The sequence below is a fragment of the Camellia sinensis genome, chromosome 14 (assembly GCF_055761805.1).
Source record: "Camellia sinensis isolate YWXY chromosome 14, ASM5576180v1, whole genome shotgun sequence".
Classification (NCBI taxonomy): Eukaryota; Viridiplantae; Streptophyta; class Magnoliopsida; order Ericales; family Theaceae; genus Camellia; species Camellia sinensis.
This window is the reverse complement of record NC_138974.1, coordinates 117233689-117250132: the sequence shown is the minus strand read 5'-3', so window position 1 is coordinate 117250132 and position 16444 is coordinate 117233689.

Here is a 16444-nt window from a genome sequence, read left to right as displayed (position 1 = left end):
ATTAGGCCAACAACTGGTTTTTTCAGGCCCTGAGCCTACGGATGTAGTGGTGACATCTCATAACATCCTTTTTTTCTTGTTCAATATATATATATATATATAATTTAACAATTTGTACAAAAGAAAAAATTAATTTCTCGCAGCTAGGGTTCATAAATTGTCTTACAATTTTTATTTTTAGGAACTCAACATGGTTATAAGAAATATTTTATTTATATATGTTTTCACATTTTATATCGATAGAAATAGATATTATATTTATATTTATTTTTTTAAAAAATATTATAATATATATTTGCCCCTTATGTTAGAATTATGGGCCTGTCCTTGAGCAAGACCCAAAATAAAATGATAAATATAAGATTATTGAAACCTTATTCTAGGGCTGGTCATAGAGTTATTCAACCCACGAAAACCGCCAAATCTCGATCGCTTGCACCTATTTAAGCGGTTTCGCAAAATTATTAGGGTCAGATGCGGTTTAGGATTTTCTTGTTTTGCGGGTTGCGGGCAAGTCGTGGGTTTTACCCACACCCGCATGCACCTGTCCGCAGTTGTATACAATTTTTTTTTTCTTTAAAACCTGGACCATCAGATTTTCTTGTAAATTTTGTAAGTGTGTAACTCTACTCTTTTCTTCTCTCAGTCACTTTAATCTGATTATCAAACCGGTAGGTTCTAACATTATAACATTATAATAATATCACATACTGTCTTGTTTAAAATACTTATTATTCAATTGAAATTTTTTAAATTTTTTACAAATCTAGTTATGTGATATTTTTTTCTATGTTAGTTTTTATTTAATTTTCATTCTAATTTTTTTGGTAATCCAAATTTAATGGAGGATAGTGTTGAATCTCTTGCCATCAAAAATATTTAAAAAATGGGAAAAAGCAAGCCAACAAATAAATTTTTAAAAGAAAAAACTCAATTCGCAAACTGCTGCAACTGCCTACACATCCGCGAACCCTATTCACATAAATCGTAACTCACATTGTTGACAATTACAACTTCAATTTTTCAAATTACAAATATAAAAACGAGTCCAAACCATGAATCAAACCGTCAAAAATCAATTTGCCAATGCCTCTACCTTATTCATATTTTCCGACCGTTAAGTTGGAAGTTCTTAGTTGTACCCAACTTTTATTTAAACGTTAACATACTATACATATAATTTGGAATTTGAAACATAAAACATACAAAGTCAATTAATTGCTTATTTATATAATATGATTAAATTAAAGGGAGTAGCTAGAAATGAAAGGACGGTTTTGTTGTATGCAACAACGGACCTTAATTATATGTTTCTCCTCTGTGTTGATGTTCCTTAGTCAGATGTTTAACATCCACGTGTTATTAGTCACCTACTATTCAAATTTAAATGAATTTCATAACCTAACTCCTTTTTACTTAACCTATGATTGGCATGTGAGATTGGATTATTTTAACTATAAAAACATAAAATAAGTTAAAAAATTATTAAAATAAAATATTACATTGAAATCATAATTATTATTATTATTTTTTTTATAAAAGTCAAAAAAATTAAAAAGTTCATCCCAAATAAGAATTTTTAACTCATGTTAAAATAGTCAAAAAATCAAAAAATCAACTCACTTTCCAAACGAAATCTTAATATTTTTTAAGATTAACAAAAATATACATTTCATGAAAATTGATTAGTACTTTTGCGAGTGAGAGAGAGATTCTTTTATGTAAAAGTCAATAATACACATAAAATATTGTCTTACTACTTAACTGGATTTAAATGAAAATGTTAGGTTTCTTGTCTTAAATTTTATGAATTTTATTAATCAATATTTTTAATATATAAAGAAAAAATAAAAAAGTAAGAAATACAAGACACTTTAGTTGAGAGTAGTGGAGATGGGTAAGAAAGGGTTGGGCATTTTGATAATTTAATGGGTAAACCCCACCTATTTGCAATAGGTTAATTTTAATTTTATTCTTTAAACTATCACAATTCTTTCTATTTCATTATTAAAATTATCAATTTGATCTATTTATTAGTACTTAAAAATTCTGATTTTAGTTCATGTAGCTCAATTTAAAACAGTTATACAATTCATTAAGCATTAAAACTTAATTTGACATCAAAAATGTCATTTCAAAATTTGAACAATGTAATTAGGGGTGTAACTTTGGCAGGTTCTGACAAGTTGATTCTCCAAGTCCAACTCAAGTTGTGCTGGGAGGTTCCCAAGCCCGAATTTTGACTTGAGGTTATCTGTCCAAGCCTGACCTTAGTTAAATTCGAATTTTCCGAATTGTACATAAATTTCATTTTTTTAGTGCAACCAAGTTAATTAATTTGTTAAAATTAGACTCCATTTATATTTTTTTAATAAAATCATTAATAATATCAAAACAAATAATTTATATAATGTAAGAAAAATATCATTATGTTAGTCTTTACAATTTATGAGTGAGAAAAAAATGTAAGATTTTATATTGTGTTATTTGAATATATAATATATATTTAATATGATCTAATGATCTAAATTACTTTAATATTATCTAATAAATAATAATTTATAAATTTATTTAATATTTATATCTATATATATAAGTGGTGGCTGATAAATGAAGGCTTATTTTTTGGTCAGTTTCTACCAAATATACCCTCTATTTGTCTTCATGCTGGCCTTTTGCCATTTTGTCTTTCTAGATGTTGGAGAGATAATATAGTGGAGATAAAATGAGGGTGACGGTCAGGGGCGGAGATCACAAGGGTCCAGGGGTCATGTGCCCCTTGGGTTTTGGAAATTTTTTTTTTTTTTAAAGCAAACATAAAGAAAATATTTAAATAAAAAAATTTATAAAAATATTATTTTAAATGTCAATGACATTTTTAAAATAATAAGAATAATAATAGTTATTTTGATTGAAAATAAAGTAATTACGATATTGTTATTTATGAAAATTTCAATATAATGGTGATGTCTATCACTATTGACATGTCAACATAATCAATTTCAATGAAAATATAGAATTTATTGAATTATTAGTTACATTTGACATGTAGCGTTCATTTTTTATGTGTTTCTTTACTATTGGTTGGTGATATCACATAATGATGACGTGATATAACTATTATATTGAATTTTTATGCATATTTTGTATAAAAAAAAATTACTTTATCATTATATAATTTATTTTAAAACTTTATATTCATGACTTTTTTTAGTATTGTCCATGATACACTAATTACAAATAATATTTAGCTTATTTGGTTGCAGTTTTCAAAAAATTCTATATTTTTATTTTTCGTATTTTAATGTTTTTAATAAATTTTTTTAATATTTTAAGCAATTTTTTTTTTAATTTTTAGACACACCTAACATAAATATACCTAAGAAGTATAATATTTGTGAAAAAAATCTTTAAAAAATACACTAAATTCCAAAAAATATAAAAATAATATGAAAATTCAATACATTTTTCATATTTTTGTGTATTTATTAATTTTTTAAAATATTTTTTCATAAATATTTTACTATTTGGATACATATCTAAGTAATGTGCATCTAAAAAAGTAAAAAAATTATTTAAAATGTAAAACATATTCACTAAAACCAAAAAAATACGAAAAATAAAAAACTTAGTTTTCAAAAAAATTGAATTCAGAAAACTAAAACTAAACACACTGATTATTTCTTCTTTTTTTTTTTATCTTTCTTGAAGTTAATGGTAAAAATTTATGTGAAATATTTTTATAAAAAAATTTAATATTGTAATTAATAAGTGCCCATTCTGATTTAATTTCTTGGCTCCGCCACGGGTGACGGTAGTAGTGGAATGATGGTGATAGTTATGGCAATGGTAACAATGGTTGTAAAGGTGATGGATTGTGGTAGTAGTTGTTGTGGTGGTAGTAATGATAGCGACGATTATGGTGGTGGTAGTAACATGATGATGGTGTTTGTGATAATAATGACAATGGTGACGAAGGTGATGGTCGTCACAGAAGGATGGTGAATGTTGGTGGAGGTGGCGGCGGAGGGCGGTGTGGTAATGGCAACAATTGTGGGGGTTATAATCATATATGTTAATACTTATGTATAAACTCAGGCAAAAAGTAACTCTCCTATCATTTAAAACATTCTTAATTTTTAACTTACAGTTTAAGAGTTATTTAAAATTTTAAGCAATATAATTCGTGATTATCAAACAAACTTAATTGATTTTTACTTAATACATCGGATTTTAAGTGGCAAATTAAGTTATCAAATACCACCAAACTAAGGTTTTGTTCGATAAAAGTTAAGTACTAAAAATTAAATATTAAATTTTTTTTTAGCTAAATAGTTGTTTAGTAAAAATATAAGTGTTGAAATAAAATAAATTGTTTGATATATATGATATTAAAATTAAAATTATATTTTTTAATTTTATATTATGATAATGAGTTGATGGTAATGATAGCGATGGTGATGGTGGTGAAAGCAAAAATGATGACTGTAATGTCAACAACAATGGTGGTACAGATATAAAGACGGTGGTTGTGGTGATAATGGAGGAGTAATAAAGTGGCGATGAAAATTGGATGGCCGCGGTGGTGTAATGAAGGCAGTGGAATGATGGCGGTTATGGTGGAGGTGGAATGATGGTAGTGGTTATGATAACAATGATAATGGTTGTAGATGTAAAAAGTTATAGTAGCTATTGTAGTGGTGGTGGTAATGGAAATGACAACTATAGTAGTGATAGTGAAATAATAATGATATTTATGGTAACAATGACAATGGTAAAGAAGGTGGTGGTCGTGGAAGGGTGGTGGACGCAGCAATAGTGATGGCGGTGGTAGCGACGGCGATGGTAGTGATAGCGGAGGTTGTGAAGTTATAACAATATATGTTGATACTAATGTATAAGTATTTATAAATTCAATTAGAATTTAAATAAGTTTTTATCACTTAAAATTTTCCTATTTTTTAATTTACATTTTCAGAACCACTTAAATTTTTAAGCAATAATATTTATGATTATTAAATAGACTTAATTGATTTTAACTTAATATATTCAAATTTAAATGCTAAATCAAGTTATCAAATACCACCTTAAATAATCTAATTAATTTATATTTCTCAATAAAATTACCTCATCTGAACCTTCGATCCGTGCTTTACACAACTTTCTCTTTATATATATAATTCGAATTTTGGATTGTTCTAATTGTTTGATATCTTTATCTAAGTTCGGTCAAATTTAATTTAAATTTATAAATTTTTACCCAAATTTGTATTGAATTCAAAAATATTTTGCTTAAGTCCTAAAAATATTCAGATTGGGTTTTGGAGTGCTCTTCAACCCGCCCAAATTACACCCTAAATGTAATTATACGGCTAAACACCTATCAAATTAGTTGTAGGATGTAGCTAGCTCAAAATAGTAAAATAACTGGCCATTTGGGAAGTTGCTAAATAAAGCAGCTTTTTAGGTTATTTGTTATAAGTTGTTATATTATTTTTTTAATTTTCTTCACATCTTTTTATAAATGGTCAAAAAAATCACTAAATAAATAAATAAATATTTGATTGTATGATTTAAATTGTTTAAAGTTTAAACTCACTATTTTTTGTTTATCCAGCAAATCAAACTTCAACGGTTATTGATTTGCATAATCATCTCTAATTCAACAGCATGGACTAAAATTAAAATTTTCAAAATACTAAATAGATAAAATTAATAATTTAGAAATAAAACAAAAAAATAATTATTATTACTTAAGAGATAAAAATAAAATGAAAAAATTACCCCAAAAAAAAAAATCCAGGATTTGACCATTGTAATAAGATAAATCCTAGTTTTTTTTTAATTATTAATTTTATCAATTTAAACAAAAATAGAAAAATAATTTAGATTGAAAACAAATAAAAAAAATAGAGTTTAAATTGATAAAATTAAAAATTAAAATTTTATTTTGTTATAAAAATCATGCACTTTATGTTTTTGTAATTTCCCAAATAAAATCAATGAAAATTTATCTATAAATCCTGTTTTGAGGAATGGTAATCCGATTAGTCACAAGAGTTTTCTTATAGATCAATTAGTCTCATTGATTTTGGAAAAGTAGATTTAATATATTATTTTAAAATTAGATTTACGGTTATACCCTTATTTCTGTTATGTTTATTTATTTATTTATTTTTTTCTTTTGTGCTAGAAAAGGTAAGATATATAATCTATGAGAATCAAATTTGAAATGAATTTTTATATGGGAATCTTTTTTATTTGGAATGACTTGAAATGTAAGATTTTTTAAACATTTCAAAAGAAATACAAAAATTACTTAAAATATAAGATTCTTCAAACATTTGAAAATGATATGAGATTTTTCAAATATTTCAAAAGGAATACAAAACTCCTTAATAAGTTTTGAGTAAATATATAATTTAATCTGTAAGACTCCAATGTAATACTAAAACATAACACTCTAATGTAACACTTAAAAAAAATTCCTTATTATACTTTTTCCAAACGTAACACTTTAATATAACACTCCAAAAAAACTCCTCAGTGTAATACTCCAATATAACACAAAAAATTTCTTAGTGTATTTTTTTTCAAACGTAATATTCTAATGTAACACTTGAAAAAAATGACGTAGGATTCTTTAAACCATTCCAAAAAAAATACAAAAATTTCTTAATAAGTTTTGGGTAAATGTATAATTTCAAACTACGAGTGTTATATTTGGAAAAAGTACACTAAGTAATTTTTTAGTGCTTTTATGTGTTATATTAGAGTATTACGTTTGAAATTACATTGATTAGAGTGTTACGTTTGGAAAAAAATACACTAAATAGTTTTTTTTTGTGTGTGTTACATTGGAATGATACGTTTAAGAAAAGTTTGGAGTGTTACATTTACGTTTGGAAAAAGTACACTAAGGATCTTTTTACTGTGTTATATTAGAGTGTTATGTTGTTGAAATGTTATATTGGAGTGTTACGTTTTTATTCGTAATGTAAGATTTGTTCCAGAATGAGAGAAAATTCAAAACATCTATGGTACGAATTGCCACTGCAACAAATAGCATTTTTGGCGACTAAATTTTTGGTTGCCACGTTAGTTAGTGACCAATTGTCGGGAAAAGTTTTGGTGACTAAAAAGAATTTAGTCATTGAAAGTCATCAATTGCAGACTAATTTTTTAGTCGCCAAAACCTTTTCAAAAAAATTAATATCGCATTTTTTAGTCGCCTAAAGTCTAATTTTGTTTTGGCTACTAAAGTTTTAGTTGCCAATTTTTTTTTTTCATTTTATTTATTTTTTAGCTACTAAAGTCTTAGTCGCCTAAAGTCTATTTTCATTTTTTATGGCTACTAAATATTTAGTAGCCAAAAAGTTTGTTCCTTTTTTTTTTTAGCTACTAACTGTTTAGTCGCTAAAATTATTTACTTCCTTTTTGGTTACCAATTGTTTAGTTGCCAAAAAGATGAATTTATTTTTTAAAATTATTTTTTCCATAACCTGTACGTATTTCATGCAACCTGTACCATGCATATAAATAAAACAATACATATATTATCAACCATTATGCAATTTGCATCCATTTCACTTCCAACCATCCAAAAAGAAATAACTTTTAATGTCAAATTTTATACAAACTAAGTATATTTCAACTTAAAATAATAATTCCATACAAAATAGAGAATCATACCAAAACATGTCCTCCTTCGTACATGTACGGGGAAGAAATAATTTTCCTCGTATAATCCTGTTGACTAAGTCCGTGCTCCTCCGTACGATGTCGCTTTGTCACCTGAAAACACAAACGTGAGCTAGCCGGCGGGTGTGTGCCGGAAACCTCTCCGATGCCTAAGTCAGAAAACTTGACAAATAGACAAAGCTCAATGTATTCAAGAAGCAAAATTATATGTTGTGTTATGTCACCTCCTCCAAGGTGATGCTTGTGAGCTTTTATAGGTTTCGAGTGGCACAATCCTAGTAGGATTTTTATTTCTCCATGCAGAGTCCTCCTAGGATTCATACTCCTAAAGGATAATGCTTATCCTTTTACACCCCCCCACTGCTTAAACCAAGTGGGATGGTTTTTACCACGGCCGAACTACTATTTGACCGAAGTAAAACTGGCTATGTTGAGCCACAAAGTAGGCCGAACTATCCTTAGTTCGGCCCTTCCTTTTACTACTCCTTATCTTGGTTTTCTCCTGTTCAACCCATGGTATGTTTGGATCGAGCTACCGAGTAGTAGGTTCTGACCGATCTATCCAGTATACGTCATGACCGGACTAACTCGGAGACCGGACTCACTCCGAGTTGTCCAGACCGAAGTAGCTTTACAATTCCTGAGCCGAAGTAACTTTATCCCTTTTTAGCGGAGTGACTTTATCTCTCTTGGGCCGGAGTAACTTCTCGGCCCTTTTTACCCAGTCCTTCGTACTTTGGGCCATAAAGTCTGTCTCATAGCTCGGCCCAATTTTCACCAAAAATTACCCTCTCAATTGCCCCTTAATTCCATCTGCACAGCATGATTGGGATTACCTAGTGACCAGCCAAGCTAACGTTTTTAAACCTTTCCAGCCGAACTAAAAAATCGTTTAGCCTCTCCAGCCGAGCTTATTTTACTCCGGCTCTACACGTTCGGTCAAAACGTCTCTTCAATCACTGATTGTAACGCTTCACTTTCCAATGACACGTGACAGGTTCTGATAGGCTGTGGGCAGCTGTCACCCCGCCCTCGTACTACCAAAATTTTGAACAGTCCCGCCCTTTCTACCTCTCGTCCTTTTCACAAAATAACCCTTTCATCTTTTGAATCATTTCACCTTCTCTGTTCATCTTCTTCTCTCTTCGTGCCTCTGTTTTCCCATTTCTCCAACCTTTGAGTTCTCCGAGCTCGCGTTCTTTGCTGGTGCTGCTGCCCCCCTTCTTTAGCTTCATCTTCTTCTGGTAAGCCTCAAAAAACCTGTTTTCGTTTTTTTCTTCTTTCTGTTTTCTATGTTTTTGTAAAACATGCTTGTTTATTCTCGTTTTTGCTTCTGTACTTTCATGAAAAAATCAGTAGAACTCATGCGTGTATGAATTATTCTATAAAAAACTAGTCTTAGATCCAAAATCATGTAGCAACCGAACTAGGATACTGTTTATCCTATATAGGTAGATCTCTTTAGATAATAACCGAACTAGAACTCCCAGAAATTAGTAGTTTCAGTAGGTTATCAACTCCTGAATAACTCTGGCCGAGATACGCCCACCAAACGAAGTTTGATTTATTAACTAAGGAACCTCGGTTTTCAACCGAGCTAAGCCTTTGGGGCTAAGCCAGCTTTCCTAGTTTCTAAACCAAACTCAGAAAGCTGCCCCTAGAGGCTCAACCGAAGTAACAAAACTCATAGTTCAACCGATTTAGGCCTTTGGGGCTGAACCAGCTTTCTTAGTTCTTTAGACCGAACTCAGAAAGCTGCCCCTAGGCGATGAACCGAAGTAACAAAACTGTTTCCAAAGCCAGTATGCCGAGATACCTGCCAAGATTTGGCTAATAAGAACCTTGCTCAAACCGAGCTACCAAGCATTTTGCTGAGCCGAGATAGAACCTGCCATAAAGCCGAAGTAGGACTCTTTTACCTCGCTTTTAATTTGTAGCACGGTCCAATGATCTGTGCTTAACCCTTGTGTTTTCTACTTTGCAGACTTAGGTTGCCCAGGCACTCCTGCGTGCGCTCACCCGAGCTACTGAGCACAATTTTTGCACCGATATAACTTATTCGTAAATTATACGATAGATGGGGAAGTATAGATACCTAGTAAATACCCCGGGCGGCCTAGCCGAATTCAGGAAAGACTACCAAATACCTGATGACGTCCAACTGGTCTTGGCTGAAAAAGACGTCATTCCCTGGGACAATGAAGGCTTCGTCCCTTTCACCCTTTTATCCATTATAGAAACCGGACTACAGTTTCCAGTCCAGCCATTGATTTGCGAGTTCCTTAGGCAAACCAGACTATGCCCAACCCAACTATCTACTAACTCCTACCGCATCATTATGGGAATAGTCGAACTGAACCGTCAAGCCGGACTAAACCTTGGCCTGGCCGAAATCTTCCATCAATATTCCATTGGCTCAAAAGAGGATGGGTGGGTTTATTACCTTAGAATACGTCGCCGCCGAGAGAAGATAATTAAATATACACCGGACAAAGACGTAAATGACGATGATTTTTTCTGGGTCTCTGGGAACTTTGAGGATTTTCAGGCCCAAATTCCTGGCCGACCTATAAATTGGAAAAAAGGAGAGCCCGGTAATTTAACTTCAGTCTTCTTCCTTGCATTTTTTTTATTTCGGTTTGTTAGTGTATCAACCGAACTAACAGTTCTTCTTTCGCAGATTCTGCCCACCTTCATTCCTTATACAGCTATCCAAACCTTGCAACTTTGCAGGCCGCACTGCGATATCCTGAACGTAGTTGGGCCAAATTGCTGAGATTCGAGCCGACCTACCGATACAGCGGTCGCTGGAAAGCCAGAGTAATTGACTTTCTTCTTGAAGAGGCCCCAGAACCGGACCCATCCTTGCCTGAGATTAGACTGGTCCCACTGACAGCTGAAGAAGAAATGGCAAAAAAGAACAGAGTCAGGGCGCTTTTAACCGAGACAACCAGGCCCGAAGTAACGCCACCCAGCCAATCGCAGCCTGCTGTTGTAGCCCTCCCTTCTCAACAGTCGTCCTCTTCCCGCCGAACCAAACGCGCCCGGACTGCCGAAACCGAACAAATTTTGGTTGATGAAGAAGAACCTGCTCTTCCACCGAGCTTACCACCGAGTCCCCAACCGGAGCCTTCTGACCGAACTACCGGTTGCTGGGCACCGAAGCTTACTTTCAACAACCGAGACATCCAAGTTTCAGACTCGATTGTTGCTGAAAAAGACCATCAGTTGGCCTTCAACCTGGCCAAGAGCGTGTGTCTCCCCAAAGACATGGAGCACCATCAAAAACAACTGAACACCGAACTGAAGGCCATCCGGTCTTCGACAAAATCCATGATTCTGGTAAGTGACTTCGGTCGTTTCTCTGTTTACTTTCTTCAACTTTTATTTCGGCTAAAGGGAAATCTTTGCTTTGTCAGGCCATTCAGAAAAACCAAATCACTCATAGGAAAGTCCTGGAGCTTAAGAAAATAACAAGGCAAGCCGCGGCAGAAGCTGAAGCAAAAGCGACCGAGCTAGAGGAGGCCAGAAAGCAAATGGCCGAGCTACAAGGTGAGATCGGTAGACTGACCAGACTGGTTAGTTCGGCCGAAGCCGAAAAGCAGAAGGCTGCCATTGCTCTGAAGGACAAGTATCTGCGCGAGCTGGTGAAGCTTGAAAGGAAGAAAGATGCCGAAATATCCCAAGTGAAGGAGAGCGTAAAAGAAGCCAAAAAGAAAGGCTTCAAGAAGGCAGAGGATGTATATGTCAAGCAGTGTGAGGCCGCCAAGGAACTGTTTTTTAAGTGCGGCTGGAGGGGAGCCGTTGAGAAGCTCGGTCATGATCCATAGACCGAGGTTTTCAACCCTCCAGCCTACTTCATACTGAACTCGCTTGTGGAGTATGCAAATGCCATGCAACAGCAGTTCCTTGAAGGCTCAGATTCTGAAGAAGACTCTGCTTCTGAGGATGCTCCGGCTGTCAATGTAGATCAGGCAGTTCGGTCGGAGCCCATAGTGGAAGATCTAACTATTGAACAACCAGGTGAAACCATGGTTCCGACCGAAACCACTCCTGTGATTGAAAACGAGCTCCCGCCTGAAACCGGTCTTCATGTTGATGCCGATGCTGCCTTCGACGCCGAAATTGAAGATCTTTTCTCTTGATTTTGCACTTTTTCTCTCTTTTGTTACCTTTTGTCTTTGTAACCGGGCTATGCCCCTCTGTAATTGCTTTTTAATGAATGAAAATTTTGTTTGAACTTTTAATGTCTTCTATTATTCCAACTACTATTCCTGTTTTAAATGGTTAAACTATGCTTACCAGCCAACCACTCCCTAGCCGAAATAATTATTTCGGCTGAGGAGTACTCAGAGTTGGTTTTAATCCAGCCAACCACTCTTCAGCCATGCCCATACTTCGGCTGAAGAGTACAAAGAGTTGGTTTAATCCAGCCAACCACTTTTCAGCCATACCCATACTTCGGCTGAAGAGTTCAAAGAGTTGGTTTAATCCAGCCAACCACTCTTCAGCCATGCCCATACTTCGGCTGAAGAGTACAAAGAGTTGGTTTAATCCAGCCAACCACTCTTCAGTCATGCCCATACTTCGGCTGAAGAGTACAAAGAGTTGGTTTAATCCAGCCAACCACTCTTCAGCCATGCCCATACTTCGGCTGAAGAGTTCAAAGAGTTGGTTTAATCCAGCCAACCACTCTTCAGCCATACCCATACTTCAGCTGAAGAGTTCAAAGAGTTGGTTTAATCCAGCCAACCTCTAAGTTAGTTTTTTCCAGCTAACTTAGAACAATGTTTGGTTATTCCGACCAAACGTCCTGTAGCCTGGATCCTTTTCCTGGGCTTAGGAAGGGTGTTGGTTTAATCCAGCCAACCTCTAAGTTAGTTTTTCCAGCCAACTTAGAATAAAAAGTGTTTGCAATATTCCTAACTTTACGAAAGCTAACTTTTACAGGGAATAACTCATGCTGAAAAGAATCGATTGTTTTATTGAGGAAAGAAAAAATTACATATGTTTGAAAGAGAAAAAGCTAAAAATAAAACAACTTGAGATTGGCAGTGTTCCATGGCCTAGGGATTGCTTTGCCGTCCTTCTCTTCTAGGTGGTATGCCCCTTTGCCTGCTAACCCAACCACTTTGTAAGGACCTTCCCAGTTCGGCCCTAACTTGCCATCTCCTGGTACTAAGGTGTTTCCCATGACTTTGCGCAGTACCTAATCGCCGATCTTGAATTGTCTTGGGTGCACTTTTTTGTTGTATTTTCTAATTAACTCTCGTTGGTATGAGGCAATGTGAACCAGTGGTCTTTCTCTTCTTTCTTCCGCAAGGTCAAGTTCCAATGTTATGGCTTCTGCATTTAAGTCTGGATCAAAATTTTCGCTTCGAATTGTGGGGAGGCCAACTTCCAGTGGGATTACTGCTTCCATTCCATAGGCTAAGGAGAATGGTGTCTCTCCTGTTGATCGTCGAGGTGTGGTGTGGTAAGCCCATAAAACATGAGGAAGTTCGTCCGCCCATTTGCCTTTTGCCTTCTCTAATCTTTTCTTAAGTCCATCCAAGATGACTTTATTTGATGCTTCTGCTTGGCCATTTGCTTGAGGATATTCCGATGTAGAATTGTAGAAATCTATCTTGTACTCTTCACAAAAGCCTCTGAAGATTCTGCCGTCGAACTGAGTACCATTGTCTGAGATTAGGGCCTTTGGTATGCCAAATCGAGTGATGATGTTTTGCCAGACGAACCTCTTCACATCTTTTTCCTTGATTGATGCCAATGCTTCTGCTTCCACCCACTTTGTGAAGTAGTCTGTTGCCGCGAGAAAGAATTTCCTGCCGCCGGGTGCTGTTGGAAGTGGTCCTACTATGTCCAAGCCCCACATTGCGAAAGGCCATGGGCTAGTCAATGGTAGAAGTTGTCTAGCTGGTTGATGTATTTGATGTGCAAATTTCTGGCATTTTTCACACTTCTTTACATATTTCTCTGAGTCTGGCTGCATATATGGCCACCAATAACCTTGCGAAATGGCCCTGTAAGCTAGCGACCTTCCCCCTTGATGGCTTCCGCACACCCCCTCGTGTATTTCGAACAAGAATGCTTCCACTTTGCTGGGATGAACGCACTTTAGGTAAGGCCCTGAGAATGACTTCTTGTATAATGCCAAAGATGGAGATAGCCAAAATCGCTGCGATTTCGCTCTTATTCTGTTGGCTTCTTTTTTCTCTTCTGGTAGGATGCCGTCTTTTAAGAACAGAATGATGGGATCCATCCAAGATGGGCCTAGTTCTGTGCAACATACCTCTTCTGCTTCGGGGTCTTCTATGCTTGGTCTAGGTAGATAGTCGATTAGTAGTGGATGAGGTATGGAGGAATCTTCCATTGAGGCGAAGCCTGCTAGTTTGTCTGCTCTGCTATTTTCCTCCATGCCGATTTGCTCTATCCTTACTACTTCAAATTTTTTGATTTCTGTTCTGACCAACTCTTGGTACTTGGCCATCCTATCATCTTTTGCTTTGTAGTCGCCAGAAATTTGATTTAGCACCAGCTGTGAGTCGCTGTAGACCATAAGTTCGGTGGCCTTCATGTAGTATGCTGATTTGAGTCCTGCAAGAAGCGCTTCGTATTTTGCTTCATTGTTTGATGCTGGGAAGCCAAGGTTGATTGCTTGCTCTACAACTAGGCCGTCTGGTGAGATGAGGACTATGCCAAGTCCTGCACCATGCCGGTTGGATGCTCCATCCACAAAGAGTTTCCACATCTCACCAACGAACAACTTCCAGCAAGTGGAGGGGTCAGATGATGTCGTGGGGTCAAGAATGGTGTTTTCTTCAAGGTCCATGCTTGCTATCTGCCCCTCGCCATCTGATTGTACTGTTGGTGAGCCTTGGTTTGTTGTCCTTAGTTTGGTCTGCCTTGGAGTTTGACTGAGTACCTTCTACTGGGGGTTGTGCTATTCCGGCGTCAACTTCCGTCCCTAGTTCGGTTGTGTTAGTTAGGTCTACTGGGCAGATATGATGACTTCCAGGAGTAAACTCTGCGACGAAGTCTGCCAAAGATTGGGCTTTTATTGCGGTCCTGGGTTGGAACTTGATGTCGAATTGTCCCAACTCTACTGCCCACTTCAAAATTCGCCTAGAAAAGTTCGCCCTCTCAAACAAAGCTTTTAGTGGGAAAGCTGTGAGGACGACTATGGTGTGGGCGTGAAAGTAGTGTGCCAATTTCCTGGAGGCCATCATCAAGGCTAATGCCAGTTTTTCCAGTGGCAAATACCTTGTTTCGGCTCCCAGCAATGTCTTGCTGACATAATAGATGGGCAAGTGTTGAATTCCTTCTGCACGAACCAACACTGCGCTAACTGCGTGCTGAGAGACTGCCAGGTACAAGAAGAGTTCTTCACCAGGTACTGGGGTAACAAGCAGTGGTGGGGAAGACATATACTCCTTCAAGCTTTCCAGAGCTTGGTCGCATTCTTCGTCCCACTCAAACTTGGCCTTTAAGGCATGGAAAAATGGTCGTAGTCTGTCTGACGACCGGCTGATAAATCGGTTGAGTGCGACCGCCATGCCGGTGAGATGCTGTACTTCTTTCACAAAGTTGGGTCTCTCCAAATCTTGGATTGCTTTGATCTGGGAGGGGTCTGCTTCTATACCTCGGTTAGTCACCAGGAAGCCCAAGAATTTGCCTGATCCTACTCCGAATGCGCACTTGGAAACGTTGAGGCGCAATTTGTGTTTCTTCAAGATTTCGAACATCTCCCCTAAGTCTTTGAGATGGTCATTCTCATCCTTGCTTTTGACCACCATGTCGTCGATGTATGCCTCCATTGTTCTGCCTAACAATGGTTCAAACATCTTGGTGACCATCCGTTGGAATGTTGCCCCTGCATTCTTCAGGCCAAAGGGCATGACCTTGTAACAGTATAGTCCTCTTGGAGTTGTAAAGGATGCGACCTCCTGGTTTGGCTCATGCATGGCAATTTGGTGGTAGCCTCTGTATGCATCCAGAAAGCTAAGTCGGTTGTGCCCCGCCATTAGGTCCACCAGTTGATCTATTCGCGGTAGAGGAAAGCTGTCTTTTGGGCATGCCTTGTTGACTGTTTTGTAGTCGACGCAGACTCGCCATTTGCCATTTTTCTTTGGCACTACGACTGTGTTGGAGACCCATCTTGGGTAGTGCACTTCTCTAATTGCTCCTGCCTCCAGCAGGTTGCCTACTTCTTCCGCCACTATTTCGGCGTGGTGGAGTGCCGATCTGCGTGTGCGCTGAATGACTGGTCTGGCGGATGGGTGGACATTGAGTTGGTGACTGATGAAGTTTGGGTCAATGCCTGGCATGTCGTAGGGCGTCCAGGCAAACACTTCGATGTTAGAGGTCAAGAATTCCAAGACCCCTAATCTCTCAGTGCTGGACAACGACGAGCCAAGCAAGAAGAACTTATCCGGGTTCTTCTCATCTATTTTTACCTCCACCAAGTCCTCCACCGCTTTTTGATCAGCCTCTTTGCCGACGTCCGCGAATAGTTCATTGCTTTCAGGTTCCTCCACCGAATGAACGTATCCTTTGGCAGCGCGGCTGCCATTTACCATGGCGAAACATTGTTTTGACATGATCTGATCTCCATAGACTTCTTCAATTATACCGGCGTCGTTAGGGAACCGCATTACCTGGTGGTAGGATGATGCCACCGAACGCATAGCGTGCAGCCATGTTCTGCCCAAGATGATGTTGTAAGTGGAGGGGACCTTCAATA